Source organism: Hordeum vulgare, chromosome 2H (genome assembly GCF_904849725.1).
Source record: "Hordeum vulgare subsp. vulgare chromosome 2H, MorexV3_pseudomolecules_assembly, whole genome shotgun sequence".
Taxonomy (NCBI): domain Eukaryota; kingdom Viridiplantae; phylum Streptophyta; class Magnoliopsida; order Poales; family Poaceae; genus Hordeum; species Hordeum vulgare.
The window spans coordinates 532,597,609-532,619,155 of record NC_058519.1 but is presented as its reverse complement, the minus strand read 5'-3'; positions in this window follow the sequence as shown (position 1 = coordinate 532,619,155).

Genomic DNA, 21,547 nt, shown 5'->3' with positions numbered 1-21,547 from the left:
ATGATGATCGCACCATGCTTGACACTTCTTCTACCGGTTCTTTTATGAAGAGAGATATTTACTTCAAATGGAATTTATTGGAGAGAATTAAACGCAACTCTGAAGATTGGGAGCTTGATGAAGGTAAGGAGTCAGGCAAGCTTCTCTCTAAATGGGAAGGTCCTTACATTGTTGAGGAAGTATATCGTTCTGGTGCTATCAAGATCAACAACACGGAAGGTAATTGTCCGAGAGTGGTAAATGGGAAGAGAATCAAGCATTATATCTCAGGTACTCCGGTAAATGTTGAAAGCATTATTATCAATACCATAACTCCGGAGGAATACCTAAGGGATATTTATCAGCCTGTTTCAGACTCCGAAAACAAAGAAGGATGTGTTTCGGTAAGTAAACAGACTCCAAAACTTTTCCAGTACGAATTTTTCTCCGTTTTGGAATATTTAGAAAAATAGAAAAATTGGAAGTAGTCCGGAAAGCGCGCGAGGAGGCGACAAGCCTGCCACGCGCGGGCCACCCCCCTGGCCGCGCCTGGGGGGCTTGTGGCCACCTCGTGTGCCTTCCGAACTGTGTTTTCGTGCGGAGTACTCCTTCTGGTCGAAAAAAAATCACTATATATTCTCCCCAAAGGTCTGCCCTCGTATCACGCAAATTTCCTCTGTTTTCGTTTCGAGCCTGTTGATACGTATCTATCGTATCTACTTTTCCGAACTCTTTTGCCCTTGTTTTGGACTCTAATTTGCATGATTTGAATGGAACTAACCCGGACTGATGCTGTTTTCAGCAGAATTGCCATGGTGTTGTTTTTGTGCAGAAACAGAAGTTCTCGGAATGTCCTGAAAATTTACGGAGATTTTTTGTGTAATAAAATAAAAATACATGCGCAAAGATCCATCGGAGGAGGTGGACAAGTGGGCCACAAGCCCACAGGCCGCGGCCACCCCCCTCGCCGCGCCGTGAGGGCTTGTGGGGCCCACGTGGCTCCACCGCCCCAAAACTCAGCTCTATATCTTCTGTTTCGCCCGGAAAAAATCGAAGAGAAGGTTTCATTGCGTTTTGCGATACGGAGGCGCCGCCACATCCTGTTCTTCATCTGGAGGGCAGATCTGGAGTCCGTTTCGGGCTCCGGAGAGGGGAAATCGTCGCCATATAACTTAAAGTAACAATCCATTCACAACTATTGGTGTATGAAGCATAAACTTTATTCAAAGTCAACAAACCATATTCTCACTTATTGGGGCAATCATTATTCATCCTTACTCACAGGAGAGTCTATGTAAGAGCTTTCTTTTTGGCAAGTTCACATAGTCAACTATCATTCAATCTTCCATGATTACTTATGCTCAAGGCATATTTTTGGAGCTCATGTTTCCATATGACACATAGGAAGATAGGGGCTTATTGGTTCGCCACCCAACCTCTAGGATAATGTCAACAATAACGAATCATGATCATCTACATCCACTTGGATGATGTTTTATATCATTTTGGGGAACTAACCTATTGACCAAGTGCCCAGTGCGAGTTGCAATTTTCCGAGTGTTTTTGGCTTTTCAAGAAATCAGTACCAAACAAAGTCCAAATGCACCAGAACTTTTTGATAAAAAATTTGGACAAAAATAAGACCTGGAAGCTTCGGAGGGAGACCTAACGCCACACGAGGTGGCGCCAAGCTAACAGGGCGCACCTAGGGGGTGGCCATGCCCTGATGGCTTGGGACCACCTACACATGCCTCTTGCCCTAACTCCGCCTGTAAAAATCCTAATATGTTGGGAAAACACCAGGGAGCCGCCCGAAATAATTTTTCTGTTCAAGCAAGTCTGTGTTCCACCGTGATCCCATCCGGAGCCCTCTTTCAGTGCCCTGTCGGAGTGGGGATCGATCATGGAGGGCCTCTACATCAACCTTCTTGCTTTGATGGTGATGTGTGAGTAGTCTACCACACACCCACAGGTCTGTAGTCAGTACCTAGATGGCTATCTCTCTCTATGTTCGTCAATGCAAAGATCACCGCGATTCCCGCGGTGATCTATCCTTTGTGGTCCTCTTTGCGGTGTGTTTACCGGGATCCGGTGAATTGTGGTTTTATGTACAGATTATTCATGAAAAGTATTTGTAACATCTCTGAATTTTTATATACTTGATTATGATAGCTTTGTATTTCTCTTCGGTCTATCGGTTTGGTTTTGTCAACTAGATTGATTTATCTTCAGTGGAGAGGTGCATTGTGATGGGTTCAATCTTGTGGTGCTCAATCCCAACGATACAAAGGGACATGACATATATTGTATTGCTGCCATTAAGGGTAAAACAATGGATTTTACTCATATTAGTTGAGTTTACTTCGTCTACATCATGTCATCTTGTTTCAAGCATTACCCTGTTTTGACTTAATACTCCCTCCGTTCCTAAATATAAGTCTTTCTAGAGATTCTACTAGAGGATTACATACGTATGTATATAGACATACTCTAGATTATAGATTCATTGATTTTGCTTCATATGTAGTCACCTAGTGAAATCTCTTAAAAGACTTATATTTAGGAACGGAGGGAGTACTCTAGATGCATGTTGGATAGCGGTCGATGAGTGGAGTAATAGTAGTAGATGCAGGCAGGATTCAGTCTACTAGCTTATGGACGTGATGCCTATATGTCTGATGATTGTCGTGAATAAATATTACATAACTATGAGCTTTTCTATCAATTGTCCAATAGTAATTTGTTTACCCACCATATTCTTTCTTCGATAGAGAAGCCTCTAGCGAAAACTATGGCCCCCGGGTCCTCACAAATCATATTACAAAGACTCTAATTTATTATGCACTTTTATTTCTGTTATTTTATTTTATATTTATATTATCTATCTCTCACTATGTATCCCTTGCAAGTAATGAGTTCAAGGGGATTGACAATCGTCTTGCTCGCGCTGGGTGCAAGTGTGTGCTCTTTTGTGTGTAAGTGCTCATGATGGGTATTTGAGTGGTCCTCCTATTGGTTCGATAACCTTGGTTCTGAAAGAGGAAAATACTTATCTCTAATGTGCTTCATCTCCCCTCCTCTTTGGGAAAATCCCAACTCAATTTACAAGTAGCATTACTGCTCAAGCTCTATGTACCATGTGATCAATTTAAGAGGGGTACAACCAATGTTTGTTCGTGTCGTTTAAAAATATGTATCCCTCCTAGAATCCATGTTTTCCTTTGGTTATTTTCTATTAACAAATTGATGAGTAGAGACAATCAAAGGAATAGACACACTATTAAACCTTTAGACTGTGTGTTCTATGTAGAGGAAGAATCTATCTTTCACCTATTCTTTGATTGCACATTTGCTAGAATCTTATGGACTTTCAGTGGTGTATACTTTAAAATATTTGTTGGTAATGGTTATGAATCATTCACTAAATTTGGATCTCTAATAAGAAACAAGTTGTCCTGAACATTGTTAGTTCACCTGTTGAAAGCACATATGCTCTCTTGGTGATTTTGATAATTCATGACAACATACAGTGTCTCTTAGACTAACACTTTGACCTAGATATTTCGGAAAAGTCCATTGAGAGCTATGGCTTGAGGTTTATGTGGATATGCCCCTGGATGCAACAAAGGAACAATGTTGGCTCAAGCTTCAAGCTAGAAGACTCTTGACTTTATATTTGTGAGAAATCACTTTTGAGTCCATAGGAAAGTCAATACTATTAAAAGGGGGTGAGGTAGTAAAATGAACTGATTGCTCAAATGCTCAAAGTTAGCGACCAAAACACTCAGTCATTTTTCCCACATATCAACTCTATCAAGATCCACATACACAAATTCGGTGTCACCAACATTTCCATATCGGACCCACCGAGTTTGACCTCACACAGAAACCCTAGCCATTCCCACCAAACCGGTGCAACCGAAACCAAGTTGGTGCTATCGAGTTCACTGTGAGCAACATTCTGTTGCCAAGATACACAAGATCGGAATTTCAGAGTTTGAGTATCGGTGCCACCGAGTTTGTCCATCTGACCGTTAGTCACCTTTTCGGTGCCACCGAGTTTCGTATATATGTCTCATCGAGATTCAAAAGTTCACACTTCTAGTGCTAATCGGCACCACCAAGTTTTCAACTTCTCTGTCACCGAGTTTTTCTTTTCGTGTGTAATGGTTGGATTTTGGCTGATGCCTATATATACCCTTTCACCCATCTCTTATTCGTGGGAGAAGCACTCAGAACACACACTTCATTGCCAGATCCATTTTCTGAGAGAGAACCACCTACTCATGTGTTAGAGACCAAGATATTCCAATCCTATCATTTGAAACTCGATCTCTAGCCTCCCCAAACTGCTTTCCACCAAATAAACCTCTCCTACCCATGCATATTCTATGAGATAGTGATTTGTGTTGAGGACACTATCTTTAGATACACAAGAGCAAGGAGTTCATTGATCTACCACATCTATTACCTTTTGGAGGGTGGTGCCTCCTAGATTGGTTAGCTGTCGCTTGGGAGCCTCCTACTTCATGTTGTGGAGTTGAACCAAGATGCTCTTAAGGGCAAGGAGATTGCCTACTTCGTGAAGATCTAACGTGAGTAAGGCCAGTCCTCCGTGGACGGAAGCCCTGGTGGAATAGACAAGGCCGCTTCTTTGTGGACACTCCGTGGACTCTCGTAGTCGTTGCCCTCCTTGGGTTGAAGTTTCCACTAATATGGACGTACGGTAGCACCACCTATCAGAACCATGCCAAAAATTGTTGTGTCAACCTCATGTGTTTGATCTTTCTAACCTCTACTCCTTTACATGTGCAAAGTCTTTACTTTTCTGCTGCCATATATGTTGACTAGCATGTGTAGGGTGTAGTAGACTTGTTAGAACTGCTGAATTTCTGCCTTCCTAGAATTTGGGTTAGGCTAGAAATATTATCTTGAGAAGTAGTCTATCCAACCCCCCCCCCTAGACACATCTTATATCCATCCCTCAATTGGTACAGAGCAAGGCCGCCAACACCTTGGTTTAACCCCCATTGGAGGAAGATGAATGTGACTAGTTTCCAGATTTTTAGTTGTGGAGTGCCTATTCTTGATGGGACTACTTTAGACAATGGAAACATGAAATGCTTGTTATATTTGATGAGTTCCATTTGCGCAAGTATGTTGAATATCCCTATGTGTCTCCCATTGATCCCATACATACCTCTCATGATGATGAAGTTAATATGATTGGTAACCTTAACAGTGTCAATCTAATCATTAGAGGTTTACCAAGAAAGGTGCTTAATCCGTTGCAAAACTTTGAGTGTGCTCATACCTTGTGGAAAGACTTAGAGAGAACATGTCCAAATTATTCCTTGAAAAATCTTGATATCATTGTACACAAATGCATTGCTTTTCACAAAATGAAGCCAACCGATCCTAAGTTTGATAAATGCCTATCTGAGCTTCATGACCTCATGCGTGCTAAAGGGGATGTCATTACTATTAACAATATCACTGTTGAAGCCATTCGAATGCATAAGCATGAACATTGTCATAGTCAAATTTCTGATGAAATTCTTGTTTCTTATGACTAGGGAACTTCATCCTATGATGACAATGTGGAGCATGGCTACTACAATGAAGATGAAGAGTTTGACATCAAGTATGATAGGACCATGAGGAACCTTAGTCTTATGGCTAACCTTAAAGACTACATGGCCGGTGGAAAAGAGTGGGTTCTCAATAGTGGATGCACCGATCACATGGCCGGAGATAAAGACATGTTCCATGAAATTACAGCAAACCGTGGACCTCAGAAGTATGTGAATTTTGGATTCAACTCCAAAGGTAAGGTAATTGGTCTTGGTAAGGTGACCGTATCTCATGACAGTTCCATTCAGAATGTCATGCTTGTTGAATCCCTTGGCTACAATCTTCTTTCTGTATCTAGACTAGCAGACTTCGGTTTCAATGTGTTATTTATGAAAGTTGAATGTCGAGTGTTTCGTAGCAACAATCATAACATCGTATTTACTGGTTTCCGTAGAGGAGATCTATACATTGTTAATTTCACTAAGATATCCAAACCCCGTACATGTCTTATCGCAAAATCTTCTAAAGGTTGGTTATGGCATAGAAGGCCTGGACATGTTGGTATGCGTAATCTTGACAAACTTATCAAAGGTGATCATATTCTTGGTGTTAAAGATGTTATCTTTGACAAAGATAGACTTTGTAGTGCTTGTCAAGCAGGAAAGCAAGTTGTTGGAAGTCATCCCGTGAAGAACATCATGACCGCAAGAAGACCCCTCGAGCTGCTTCACATGGATCTCTTTGGTCGCAATGCTTACAAGAGCCTCGGTTGAAAATCTTATGGTTTAGGCATTGTTGATGATTTTTCTAGATTTACGTGGGTGTTCTTTCCCAATGATAAGTCGCGGGTACAAATTATCTTCAAGAACTTTGCTCAGAAAGCTCAAAACCAATTTGAAGTGAAGATCAAGAAGGTTCGGAGCGACAACGGAGCGAAGTTCAAGAACACTAATGTGGATACTTTTCTTGATGAAGAAGGTATCTTACATGAGTTCTCGGCGACGTACTGATACGTCTCCATCGTATCTACTTTTCCAAACTCTTTTGCCCTTGTTTTGGTCTCTAATTTGCATGATTTGAATGGAACTAACCCCGACTGACGTTGTTTTCAGCAGAATTGTCATGGTGTTGTTTTTGCGCAGAAATAAAAGTTCTCGGAATGACCTGGAAATTTACGAGGATTTTTTTTGGAATATATAAAAATACTCGCGCAAGAATCAACTGGAGGGACGGAGCCAGGAGCTCACAAGCCCACCAGCCCCCCCCCTGGCCGGACCTGGCAGGCTTGTGAGCCCCTCGGGGCTCCGCCTCCTCCAATTCCAGCCCTATATATTCTCTATCGACCGGAAAAAATCACGGAGAAGAGTTCATCGTGTTTTACGATAAAGAGCCGCCGCCACCACCTGTTCTTCCTCTGGAGGGCAGATCTGGAGTCCATTCTGGGCTTCGGAGAGGGGGAATCGACACCTTCATCATCACCAACCATCCTTTATCGCCAATTCCATGATGCTTTTCACCGTTCGTGAGTAATTTCATCGTAGGCTTGCTGGACGGTGATGGGTTGGATGAGATCTATCATGTAATCGAGTTAGTTTTGATGGGGATTAATCCCTAGTATCCACTATTTTCTGAGATTGATGTTGCTACTACTTTGCCATGCTTAATGCTTGTCACTAGGGCCCGAGTGCCATGATTTCAGATCTGAACCTATTATGTTTTCATCAATATATGTGTGTTCTTGATCCTATCTTGCAAGTTGTACTCACCTACTATGTGTTATTACCCGGTAACCCCGGAGTGACAATAGCCGGAACCACTCCCGGAGATGACCATAGTATGAGGAGTTCATGTATTCACTATGTGCTAATGCTTTGTTCCGGTTCTCTATTAAAAGGAGAACCTTAATATCCCTTAGTTTCCATTAGGACCCCGCTGCTACGGGAGGTATGGACAATAGATGTCATGCAAGTTCTTTTCCATAAGCACGTATGACTATATACGGAATACATGCCTACATTACATTAACGAACTGGAGCTAGTTACATATCCCCCCATGTTATAATTGTTACATGATCAATGTCATCCGGCATAATTATCCATCACCGATCCAATGCCTACGAGTTTTTCCTTCTGGTCCTTGCTACGTTACTTTGTTGCTACTGCTGTCACTGCTGCTACTGTTACCGCTACTGTTGTCACTGTTGCTACTGTTACCATTGCTACCGTTTCTATCACACTACTTTGCTACTGAAACTTTGCTGCAAATACTAAGTCTTTCAGGTGTGGTTGAATTGACAACTCAACTGCTAATACTCGAGAATATTCTTTGGCTTCCCCTTGTGTCGAATCAACAAATTTGGGCTGAATAACTATTGCGATCCCCTATACTTGTGGGTTATCAAGACTATTTTCTGGCGCCGTTGCCGGGGAGGCCTAGCACTATTCTCTAAGTCACTTGGGATTTACGTCTGTTGATCACTATGAGTAATCCGAGAGATCCAAAAACTAAAGTCTTGCCCTCAACTACGAGGACAGGTAAGGAACTGCCATCTAGCTCTGCACTTGATTCACCTTCAGTTATGAGTAAGTTTGCGACACCACCACCTCCTAGAAATTTTGATGTGTCGCCTGTGCTTGATGATGCTACTTCTTCTATCCATGATGCTTGTGATGATGCTTTCCTTGATACTGCTTTGCCACTAGGTGCATTCCTAGATGCACAAATTGCTAGAGTTGCTGCTGAATGTGATGATACTTCTGAAACTGCTGAGATTATTGAAGTAGAACCTGTTGTTTCGCCTGTTAGAACTAGCTCTCCTAGATATGAATTGACTGATATACCTGAGGGTTATGTTATGGAGGGAGAGGTAGCTGAGGACTTTCTTGCTTGTAAGGATAGCTATGATCTTGAGAATTTACTACGCAAGTGGAAGGAAAAATATCTGAACGCTAGAATGAAATACGATCCTATGTTTGCTACTTCACCCATCTTTGTGACTGATAAGGATTATGAATTCTTTGTCGACCCTGAGTTAATCACTTTGGTCGAATCTGATCCTTTTCATGGTTACAAGTCTGAAACGGTTGTAGCACATCTTACTAAGCTGCACGATATAGCCACCCTATTCACGAGTGAGGAAAAGATCCGCCACTAATATATCCTTAAGTTGTTTCCTTTCTTGCTAAAGGATGACGCTAAGACTTGGTTCACTTCTCTTGCTCCTGGTTGTGTGCGTAGTCCCCAGGATATGATCTACTACTTCTCTGAGAAATATTTTCCTGTCCATAAGAAACAAGCTGCCTTGCAGGATATATAAACTTTGTGCAAGTTGAAGAAGAGAGTCTCCCACAAGCTTGGGGGAAGCTTGTCCAGTTACTGAATGCTTTGTCTGATCACCCTCTTGAGAAAAATGAAATACTTGATATCTTCTATAATGGACTAACTAATGCTTCTAGGGACCACCTAGATAGTTGTGTCGGTTGTGTTTTCAGGGAACGAACTGTGGAACAAGATGAGATTTATTGAATAATATCTTGTGCAATGAGAATGGTTGGACTATTCCCGAAACACCTCCGAAGCCAACTCCGAAGAAAAGAGGTATCCTATTCCTCAGTCCTGAAGATATGCAAGAAGCTAAGAAATCTATGCAAGAGAAAGGCATTAAATCTGAAGATGTCAAGAATCTACCACCTATCGAAGAGATCCATGGTCTTGATAACGAGACACAGGTAGTAGAGGTAAATTCTCTTTGTAGATTCAATGAGAGTGATATTCCTTTTGATAAACCTTCTAGCTTATGCTTAGATGAATTTCATAACTTTGTTGCCAAACAAAAAAAATTCAATGATTATGTTAGCAGACAATTGGAACAGAATGCTCATATGCTTAGTCATTTAAGTGCTTGTGTGGATAGAAATGTCAATGACCTTAAGCTTTTGAGTAAACATGCCTCTATGGTCACCACTCAGGTAGAATGGGTACTTAAGGCTCAAAATGATTTGCTCAATGAGTTGAATGACAATTCTATTAGAGTCATCACTAGAGGTGGTAGAATGACCTAGGAACCTTTGTATCCTGAGGGTCATCCTAAGAGAATTGAACAAGATTCTCAAGGAGTTAGCACTGATGCACCTAGTCATCCTAGTGATAGGAAGAAAAAGAAAGATGATAGGAACTTGCATGCTAGCAAACCAGCTGCTGTTACACCCGAGAATCCAAACGATATCTCTGTTTCTGATGTCGAAACACAATCCGGTGATGAACATGAGCCTAGTCATAATATCGATAGTGGTGTTCATGTTGATGCTCAAGCTCAACCTAGCAATGATAAGGATGTGGAGATTGAACCTGTTGATCTTGATAACCCACAACCTAAGAATAGGAGATACGATAAGAACGACTTCATTGCTAGGAAGCATGGTAAAGAAAGAGAACCATGGGTTCAGAAACCCATGCCCTTTCCTCCCAAACCATCCAAGAAAAAGGATGATGTGGATTTTGAGCGCTTTGTTGAAATGATTAGACCTGTCTTTCTGCAAATGCGTTTGACAGATATGCTCAAATGGCTCCTTATGCTAAGTACATGAAGGATATTGTGACTAATAAGAGGAGGATACCTAAGGTTGAGATTTCCACCATGCTTGCCAACTACACCTTCAAGGGTGGAACTCCTAAGAAACTAGGTGATCCCGGAGTGCCCACTATACCTTGCTCCATTGAAGGAAACTATGTTAGAATTGCTTTATGCGATCTTGGAGCCAGTGTTAGTGTTATGCCTCTCTCTCTTTATCGTAGACTTAAATTGGATAATTTGACTCCCACTGAAATCTCCTTGCAAATGGCCAACAAATCAACTGCTTTTCCTATCGGCATCTGCGAGGATGTGCCTGTTGTGGTTGCTAACGTTACTATCTTAACGGACTTTGTTATTCTGGATATTCCCGAGGATGATGCCATGGCGGTCATCCTTGGAAGACCCTTCTTAAACACTGCAGGGGCTGTTATTGATTGCCACAAAGGCAATGTCACTTTCCATGTTAACGGTAATGAGCATACGGTGCATTTTCCGAAGAAACAATATCGAGTACATTACATCAATGCTATTGAAAAAACATCATCAATTCTTATTGGGAGCTTTGAATGCCCTATACCTACTGTCAAGATGAAGTATGATTTACTTGTTGGGGATATGCACATCCCCATTGAGGTAACCTAGTGACTATTCGAAAATTCTTCGGTTTTATTTGATTCGAAAAAAGTTTGTCAAGGAGACTTGATCAACCTCATTGACGGATTTCTTTTGATGACCATGAGATGGATGAATCTAGGAGTCACAACCCTCTCTTCCAAACTTCTACTTTCGGTTCTTTAGAACAAAAATGATAAATTTAGCTTTAGTTTTTCTTGTTTTCTGCTTTCTCTGTCCCTTAGAAAAGTGTCCCGAAAATAAAAGTTCTTCAAATGCCCTGAAGTTCAAGTATGATTTTTTCTGGAATTTTTTAAAAATTATGAGATAGAGAGCTAGTCAGGGGGATGCGCCAGTGGGTCACAAGCCCACCAGGCCCGGCCACCCCCCCTAGCCAGGCCTGGCAAGCTTGTGGGCCCCACGTGGCCCCCTCCACTTATTCCAGCTCCCATCTCCTTCTCCTACCTCTAGAAAAAAGCATTCCGTAGCTCAAACCCGTGTTCTTGCTCCTCTTGCTGCATTTTTCGATCTCCTTGTGCAAAGCCCCATTCACCAAACTATTTTGGGGAAATTGTTCCTTGGTATGTGACTCCTCCATTGGTCCAATTAGATTTTTCTCTAGTGCTTTATTCGTTGCGTATTTCTGCTGCCTTGGTGACCATGTTCTTGAGCTTTGCATGTTCATTTTAGTTGGTCCCAAGTAGTTTTGATGTGTGATATTGCCTCTAGGCACTTGAAGGAGTAGTTGCTATGAGTTTTGTTGAGCCTCGTTCACTTTTCTCTTGAGTCACTAAAATTTTTAGAAATTTTCAGAGAAAGAAAAAGGGAAAGATGAGGAGGTTCCTAAGAGGCTCTTCAAGCCGTAACCCCCAAGGAAGATGAAAATGAGAAGAAGAAACCCAAGTATCCGATCCCCCGAGTTGCAGAAGTTCGAGCATGCGAGTGGCCAAGCGATGTGTTCTTATGTGCCGCCGGTCTTTATGAGGATTTTTATTACTTGGTGGAGAACGTAGGCATTACCGCATTTGTTGAAGATAAGTGTCCACAATACCTCCTCCTCACTATTATTTTCGTGCAAAGCTTTAATTTCTATCCGAGGAAGGATCCTCCTATGGTTGAGTTCAAGTTATATTATATCCCCCAGCGCATGTCACTTCAAGATTTCTGAAATGTTTGCAAATTACCTTATGTTGGGGATATTCATGAACCTCGTCCACGGGACTTGGAGCCTTTCATTGATACTATTGTTGCAGGAGAGGAGAGAGGATTATCTTGCGCTAGAGTTGCCAGCATACATTTTCCCGTGCTTCGGTATTTCTCATTATTTGTGGGAAAATGTTTGATTGGCCGTGGGAAAGCTGGGGCTCTTAGCTCCCCAGATCTTGCGGTTTTGCGTGAAGCTCTTTATAATGATAAAACTTATAGCTTGGGCGCTATAGTGGCTCAACGATTGAACACAAACCGTACTAAAGGCGTTGTTTATGGAGGTATCTATGATACCCGTCTTGCTAGACATTTTGAGATACCTATTAGACTGCAAGAGGAAGAAGAGATGCTTCTTCCTGAGAGATATCTAGATTATGATAGCATGGTTTGCCATGACTTTCTTGATAGAGATAATAATAAGAGGATGATTTATAACTTGGTGTTTAGCCAGGATACTCGTGAGACTATTACCTTGCCTGCTCCTTCTTTGTTCAGTCTTCATCTAGGCAGGTACATTATTATGCCCTCGGACATCTACGCATATTGGGGCATAGCACCACCACAGGCGCCTGTGCCCGAGCTATCAGTCGAGTACCACACGCCAGTTTATCAGTGGGAGCCAAAGGAGCTCACCCAACAGTGGCACCCTCAGTACACTCCGGAGTACCCCGGAGACGGTTATTTCCCTCCGTGGGAGTAGACCAACTTAGGCCAAAAGCCTAAGCTTGGGGGAGTACGTGTTTCTCACCGACTTTATATTCATGCTCATACTTTCACTTTGTTAGTCGGTGTTCACACCTTGCCATTGTGTCATCCATGCTAGTTTATTTATTTTTCTCGCTTTCTTCTCGTGTGTTTGTTTAAACTGAGAAAAACACAAAAAAAATTAGTTGTAAGTTTACTTTTCTGCTTGCTTTGTGGTGTTTTAAAAAAAGAAAACCCAAAAAAATTCCCTTTCTTCTTTTGCTTGTTGGGAGCTTTCCCGTGTAAATAGTTTTCTTTTTCTTTGGGTCAAGATAGAAGACCATGGTTACAATGTTTAGTGGCTCTCGCATGCATATATGTTTATGTGTCAAAGAGCCATATTACTTTGTCTTCTCCTTTGTGTTTGCTTGCAGATTCCAGCGTAGTCCAATGCACGAGCACTCTTATTATTGTTCACATCATTCGTTCGTGCAAGTGAAAGGCAATAATGACGATATATGATGAAGTGACTGAGCCTGGAAAAGCTGGTATGAACTCGACCTATTTTGTTTTTGTAAATATGACTAGCTCATCATTCTTAATTCAGCTTTGTTATGAGAGAAACATGTTTGCAATGACAACTTAGAGATCATAGTTTCTGATGCCATGCTTAATTAGCTAGCAGCTTATAATGGTTTGTCTTGGATGCCAACATGAATTTCAAGATGATTATTATGTAGTATGATAGGATGGTATCCTCCTTTGAATGATTCAAGTGGCTTGACTTGGCACATGTTCACGCATGTAGTTGAAACAAAATCAACATAGCCTCTATGATATTCATGTTCATGGTGATTTATATCCTACTCATGCTTGCAATCAATGTTGGTTAATTTCAATGCATATTGATGACTGTTGTCGCTCTCTAGTTGGTCGCTTCCCAGTCTTTTGCTAGCCTTCACGTTTACTAAGCGGGAATACTGCTTGTGCATCCACTTCCATAAACCCAAAGTTGCTCCATATGAGTCCACCATACCTACCTATATGTGGTATCTACCTGCCATTCCAAGTAAATTTGCATGTGCCACTCTCTAAACCTTCAAGTAATAATCTGTTTTGCATGCCCGAACCGCTCATGTGGTGACAAGGGGCGGTCAGTATCTTCCATGCTAGGCGTGTTATCCTCGATACATGTTTATTCACTATCACTCACGAGAAAGGGGCCGGTAATTGGAATGCCCAGTTCCATGATCAAATCGAAAAGATAATTGCAAACAAAACTCCCCCTGGATTGTTGTTGGTATGGATGGCACTCGAGGATTCGGCTAGTCGGGGAGTGTGATTGATCGGTGGTGGGGGAGTCAAAACTTTACTTTTCTGTTTGGAAACCGCCTATAGTATGTGTAGCATGGAAGATGGTGAAAACTCTTGGTCATCGCTTTGACAATGAAAGCATGCCACCCAAAATTATTTATCTGTGTCTTAAAAGCTTGAGCTCTGGCACCTGTGCAAATCAATGCTTCCCTCTGCGAAGGGTCTATCTATTTACGTTTCTGTTGAGTCGTTCTCTTCTAATAAAAGGCACCAATTAGAGAGCACCTCTGTCATTTTCATGCTTTGATATTAATTGATATTGAGTGTGACTGTGACTGGATCTTCTTTGCCATGAATTACAATGTTCAGTCAGCCTTGGTCTTTGAAGGTGCTCTGCATTTATGTTTTGCGGTCTCAGAAAGAGCTAGCGAGATACCACCTGCTCATATTGCTTCATGATTGTTTTGATTGAAGTGTTGACGTTTGAAACTTATTATTATTGCTTGCTAGTTGATTATGCTATTGATATGAGTACATCTTGAGACCTAAATGTCATTCTTATGTGGTTAGCTTATGATCTTGCTGACAATCTGAATATGAGTTAGACATAATTACGACAACAAGATCAAATAGAGTTTGTAAAAGTTTTCTTTTGTCTCTTTCAGTTTGTCAACTAAATTGCTTGAGGACAAGCAAGGCTTTAAGCTTGGGGGAGTTGATACGTCTCCATCGTATCTACTTTTCCAAACTCTTTTGCCCTTGTTTTGGTCTCTAATTTGCATGATTTGAATGGAACTAACCCCGACTGACGTTGTTTTCAGCAGAATTGCCATGGTGTTGTTTTTGCGCAGAAATAAAAGTTCTCGGAATGACCTAAAAATTTACAAGAATTTTTTGTGGAATATATAAAAAATACTGGCGCAAGAATCAACTGGAGGGACGGAGCCATGAGCTCACAAGCCCACTAGGCCCGCCCCCCTGGCCGGGCGTGGCAGGCTTGTGAGCCCCTCGGAGCTTCGCCGCCTCCAATTCCAGCTCTATATATTCTGCTTCCACCGGAAAAAAATCAAGGAGAAGAGTTCATCGCATTTTACGATGCGGAGCCGCCGCCACCACCTGTTCTTCCTCTGGAGGGCAGATCTGGAGTCCGTTCTGGGCTCCGGAGAGGGTGGATCGATGCCTTCGTCATCGCCAACCATCCTTCATCGCCAATTCCATGATGCTCTTCACCATTCGTGAGTAATATCATCGTAGGCTTGCTGGACAGTGATGGGTTGGATGAGATCTATCATGTAATCGAGTTAGTTTTGATGGGGATTGATCCCTAGTATCCACTATGTTCTGAGATTGATGTTGCTACTACTTTGCCATGCTTAATGCTTGTCACTAGGGCCCGAGTGCCATGATTTCAGATCTGAACCTATTATGTGTTCATCAATATATGTGTGTTCTTGATCCTATCTTGCAAGTTGTAGTCACCTACTATGTGTTATGACCCGGCAACCCCAGAGTGACAATTGCCGGAACCACTCCCGGAGATGACCATAGTATGAGGAGTTCATGTATTCACTATGTGCTAATTCTTTGTTCCGGTTCTCTATTAAAATGAGAACCTTAATATCCCTTAGTTTCCATTAGGACCCCGCTGCTACGGGAGGGATGGACAATAGATGTCATGCAAGTTCTTTTCCATAAGCACGTATGACTATATATAGAATACATGCCTACATTACATTGACGAACTGGAGCTAGTTACATATCTCCCCATGTTATAACTGTTACATGATCAATGTCATCCGACATAATTATCCATCACCGATCCAATGCCTACGAGTTTTTCCTACTAGTCCTTGCTACGTTACTTTGTTGCTACTGATGTCACTGATGCTACTGTTACCGCTATTGTTGTCACTGTTGCTACTGTTACCATTGCTACCGTTGCTATTACACTACTTTGCTGCAGATACTAAGTCTTTCAGGTGTGATTGAATTGACAACTCAACTGCTAATACTCGAGAATATTCTTTGGCTTCCCCTTGTGCTGAATCAACAAATTTGGGTTGAATACTCTACCCTCGAAAACTGTTGCGATCCCCTATACTTGTGGATTATCACGTACACACCTCAACAAAATGGAGTTGTTGAGAGGAAGAACAGGACGCTCATAGAGATGGCGAGAATGATGCTTGACGAATACAAGACTCCAAGATACTTTTGGGCAAAAGCCGTGGAAACAGCTTGCCATGCCATAAACTGACTGTATGTGCACAAGCTTCTCGGTAAAACAGCATACGAGCTACTCACCGGTAACAAACCCCAAGTTGGATGATTTCGAGTATTCGGCTCTAAGTGTCATATTCTTGATAAGCATTGTCGCTCTAAATTTGCACCTAAATCTTATGAAGGTTTCCTTCTTGGTTACTGATCAAACTCATGCTTACCGTGTCTACAACAACTTCGCTCAAAAAGTTCAAGAGACGGTAGATGTGAAGTTTGATGAGACTAACGGTTCGCAAGTCGAACAATTGCCAATTGATGTAGGAGATAAAGAACCTTCGGAAGGTATCAAAGACTTGTCCGTTGGAAAGATTTGTCCCATGGAGGTGAAGGAAAGCACTTCATCAACTCAAGTGGAAGCTCCCACTTTGCGTCAAGGTGAACCGCAAAATGACATGGAAGCATCCACAAGTGGTACACGACATGATGAAGAAGAGGAAGAAGTACATCATGATGATCCACCTCAACCTTCCTCACCACCACCCCAAGAAGATGATGACATCAACGACAACACTCAAGATGATGAAGATGATGAAGAAGAAGCTCCTCCATCCAACAAGAAGAAGTTGTCAAGAATCAAAGCAAGAGTGGAGAGAGATCATTCGTTGAAACAAATCTATGATGACATAAAAACGGGAGAATCACTCGCTCTAATCTCGTTTAGCTAACTTTTGTGAGCATTATTCTTTCATCTCTAGTACTGAACACTTGAAGGTAGAAGAATCTCTTCAAGATCCGGATTCGGTGAACGCTATGCACGAAGAGCTACACAACTTCGAGAGGAACCAAGTATGGACACTTGTTGAAAAATCTGAAGGCAAGCAGAATATCATTGGTACAAGATGTTTTTTTTGGAACAAGCAAGATGAATACGGACAAGTCGTATGCAACAAATCACGTCTCATATCCCAAGGACAAATGCAAGTCAAAGCTATGTACTATGGTGAGACTTATGCTCCTGTTGCTAGACTTGAAGCCATTTGTATTCTTCTAGCTTATGCCAATCACCATTATATAAATTTTTACCAAATGGATATCAAAAGTGCCTTTCTCAATGGAGAAATTGAAGAGGAAGTTTATGTTAAACAACCTCCTGGTTTTGTGAACCCTAAGAAACCTGATCATGTTTACAAACTTCGTAAAGCTTTATATGGTCTTAAACAAGCACCTAGAGCTTGTTACAAATGCCTAACGAAGTTTCTCATTGAAAAGGGTTTTGAGATTAGTAAAATTGATGAAACCTTATTCACTAAAATAGTCAATTGAGTACTATTTGTTTGCCAAATATATGTGGATGATATTATGTTTGGTTCCACTAACCCACATTTTAGTGAAAAGTATGGAAAGTTGATGTCAGAGAAGTATGAGATGTCTATGATGAGTGAACTGAAGTTCTTCCTTCGATTTCAAATCAAACAATCGAGACAAGGTACATTTATCTCTCAAACCAACTACACCAAGGATTTAATCAGAAAGTTCAACATGCAAGAATGCAAACGTATGAGAACCCCCATTCCTACTAGTTGACATCTTGACCTCACAAAGTAGGACAAACCCGTTGATCAAAAGGTTTATCAATCAATGATTGCTTCATTGTTCTATCTATGTACCTCCCATCTTGACATCATGTTGAGTGTTTGCATGTGTGTCCGCTATCATGCAGCACCTAAAGAGTGTCGTCTATTGGCTGTGAAAACGATAGTGAGATACCTTACACATACACCAAACTTTGGCATATGGAATCCCAAGGGGTCTTCTTTTAATCTTGTTGGCTATTCCGACTCGGATTATGCTGGAGGCAAGGTTGATAGAAAATCCACCTCGGGTACATGTCAATTTCTTGGGAGATCTCTTGTCTCTTGGACATCCAAGAAACAAAACTCGGTATCCTTATCCACTTCCAAAGTTGAATACATTGTCGTTGGATCATGTTGTGCCCAATTACTATGGATGACTAAAATGCTTAAAGATTATGGCATTCATGTTAGAAAATTTCCATTCTTGTGTGACAATGAAAGTGCTATTAAGATCGCATGTAATCTTGCGCAACATTCTAGAAAAAAAAACACATCCAAATGCGACATCATTTCATTCGCAATCATGTTGCTAAAGGAGATATCGATCTCAAGAATGTTCATAATGACAAACAACTAGCTGATATATTTACCAAACTACTTGAGGAGAAAGTGTTCTGCCATTTGAGGAGTGAGTTCAACATCATTGATGCTTCAAATGTGAGCTAGACTCAGTCGGAAGCATGCAAGGGCATGAGCTTGACTGACTATTCCTTGATGCCATTGATTTGATTATCTTATATCTTGGAAACTATGCTCCCTTGTATTGCATCTAACCTTTTTTAGGTACTTGGAAGAAATACACTCCACAAGATTGCAATAAACTCACATCAAAAGAAATCTTGACATGGCCAAGTATCAACAACCTTTTCTTCGGAGATGGAGGAAGAAGACAACAAAATCATATCCTTGACTATCATTATGGTCTTCCTTGAATGACTAACCATTGTAGGTGAAAAGTGAACCAAAACTACATGGATTGCTCCCAACTCAAGATGATCTTCATCAACTTTCAGCATCCACAACAAATTCACCTACATGCCACATCACCAACATCATTCGAAGGTATGTACGCATATCCTTGATAAAGCTCTACACCAATTCATGGAGTGAAGCAACTCAAGTAATATTAAGACATTGTAAAGCTTAATCGAAAAATGGTAACCCCATTTTTGTGCTTAACGATGAGTATGAACTATGATCAAGCATCCTTGCTTGACTCCTCAAGTCAAATACTCTAATATAGGTGACCTTGTCACCGCCCCACATCTAGATGGAGATTATCATATGGTTCACATTCGTCATTTCATATACTCTTGGAACCATCCAACTCTCATCTAAATGTATGTATATATTTCTAAAAACACAAAAAAAATCATTGCTATTTTATGTTTTCTTTCAATTAGTACCTTCTTTTACAATTGGAATCTTGAAACAAATCTTCCGACCAACCTATTCTTATGTTAAAGAGTTCACTATCATTGCAACTCAGTTTCATCGAATTGGGAAACTCGGTCCAACCGATTTCACCCAAGAGGCCTAAATATCATTCTCGGTTCTACCGAACCATTTTGCCCCGGTGACTCCAATTTTTCTGACAAACATTATTGCTCTGAAAATTTCTTCGAAACGTATGTTTTAGGGGGAGAAAACTTCTCTAGGGGGGAGAAAAACCTGAGTGATCACATGCAATATAATAGGGAGAATCATCTAGAATCCCTAACTTAGGGGGAGATAATTCAAGGAACTCTTATTCATACCAAAAGAAAAAACAAATTCAAGGAGCCCATGTAAAAGTGAGAAGTATCCAGGATCCCTTTCTCTCAATGAGCCCTTACCCTCTAACCTTCTTTTTGGTAATTTATGCTAAAGGAGAGAAATATCAAAGTATCAAAGCTTCCATTCAATAAACCTATTCACAGGGGAGAAATATCACCAAGAAGCTTCTAGAAAAGAGGGAGAAACAACACTAAGGGGAGATATTTGTTCCTAAAGGGAGATGTATCAAACCTTACACATTAAGGGGGAGAGAGATAAATACGGCTTTATTGGTTTGAACTTATTTTCCCTGCCTACTTCCAATATCTACATGCTATGATTCAGGGAGAGAGCAAACCTTACATATTCATCTTTAGGGGAGAAAAGTTCTTGTTCTTTGGAGACATATCCTTTTATCAAAACCTATCTTCAATATTTCTTCAATTTCTTGGTATTTTTTAGGCTCTTTGCATATTTACAACATGGTACTCTTGTGTTATCTAATATTTTTTCCCAAGGGTACTCCTATGTCAAGACGCTCAAGATCCTCAAGGTAAGTATATGCATCATATCCTTGTTCATGATGACCTCTTGTTTCTTGCACATACTGTTTGCAAAGGGAGTCTTGAACATGGAACTTCTTCATTTACATATGTTTGATGCATATATCCAGGATGTCTATGACTTGTCTTGTCCTTCTACCTTGTGTGTGCCCATGTATTCCAAAGCAACTATCCTTTAAAAGGAATTGCACACATTTAGGGGGAGCTTGTACTAGTCATGTTTCTTTCAAAGTTGTCATATCCTTATGATTATCTTTATTTGAAGCTTTGATCGTATGTTGTCATCAATTGCCAAAACGGGGAGATTGAAAGCATATATGCTCCCTTGGTGATTTTGATAATTCATGACAACATACAGTGTCTCTTGGACTAACACTTTTACATAGATATTTCAGGAAAAGTCCATGGAGGGCTATGGCTTAAGGTTTATGTGAAGATGCCCCTGGATGCAAGAAAGGAACAATGTTGGCTCAAGCTTCAAGCTAGAAGACTCTTCACTTTATATTTGTGAGAAAACACGTTTGAGTCCATAGGAAAGCCAATACTATTAAAAGGGGGTGAGGTAGTAAAATGAACTGGTTGCTCAAATGTTCAAAGTTAGCGACCAAAACACCCAGTCATTTTTCCCACATATCCACTCTGTCAAGATCCACATACAAAAATTCGATGTCACCAACATTTCTATATCGGACCCATCGAGTTTCACCTCGGACAGTAACCCTAGCCATTCCCACCAAATCGGTGCAACCGAAACCAAGTCGGTGCTACCGAGTTCAGTGTGACTAACATTCTGTTGCCAAGATACACAAAATCGGAATTTCCGAGTTTGAGTATCGGTGCCACCGAGTTTGGCCATCTGACCGTTAGTCACCTTTTCGGTGCCACCGAGTTTCGTATATCGGTCTCACCGAGATCCAAAAGTTCACACTTTTAGTGCTAATCGGTACCACCGAGTTTTCAACTTTGGTGTCACCGAGTTTTCCTTCTTGTGTGTAACGGTTGGATTTTGGCTGCTGCCTATATATACCCTTTCACCCACCGCTCATTCGTGGGAGAAGCACTCAGAACACACACTTCATTGCCAGATCCATTTTCTGAGAGAGAACCACCTACTCATGTGTTGATACCAAGATATTCTAATCCTATCATTTGAAACTTTATCTCTAGCCTCCCCAAACTACTTTCCACCAAATCAACCTCTCATACCCATGACATTCTATGAGAGTATGATTTGTGTTGAGGAGACTATTTTTAGAAGCTCAAGAGCAAGGAGTTTATTTATCTACCACATCTATTACCTTTTGGAGGGTTGTGCCTCCTAGATTGGTTAGGTGTCGCTTGGGAGCCTCCTACTTCGTGTTGTGGAGTTGAACCAAGATGTTTGTAAGGGCAAGGAGATCGCCTACTTCGTGAAGATCTACCGTGAGTAAGG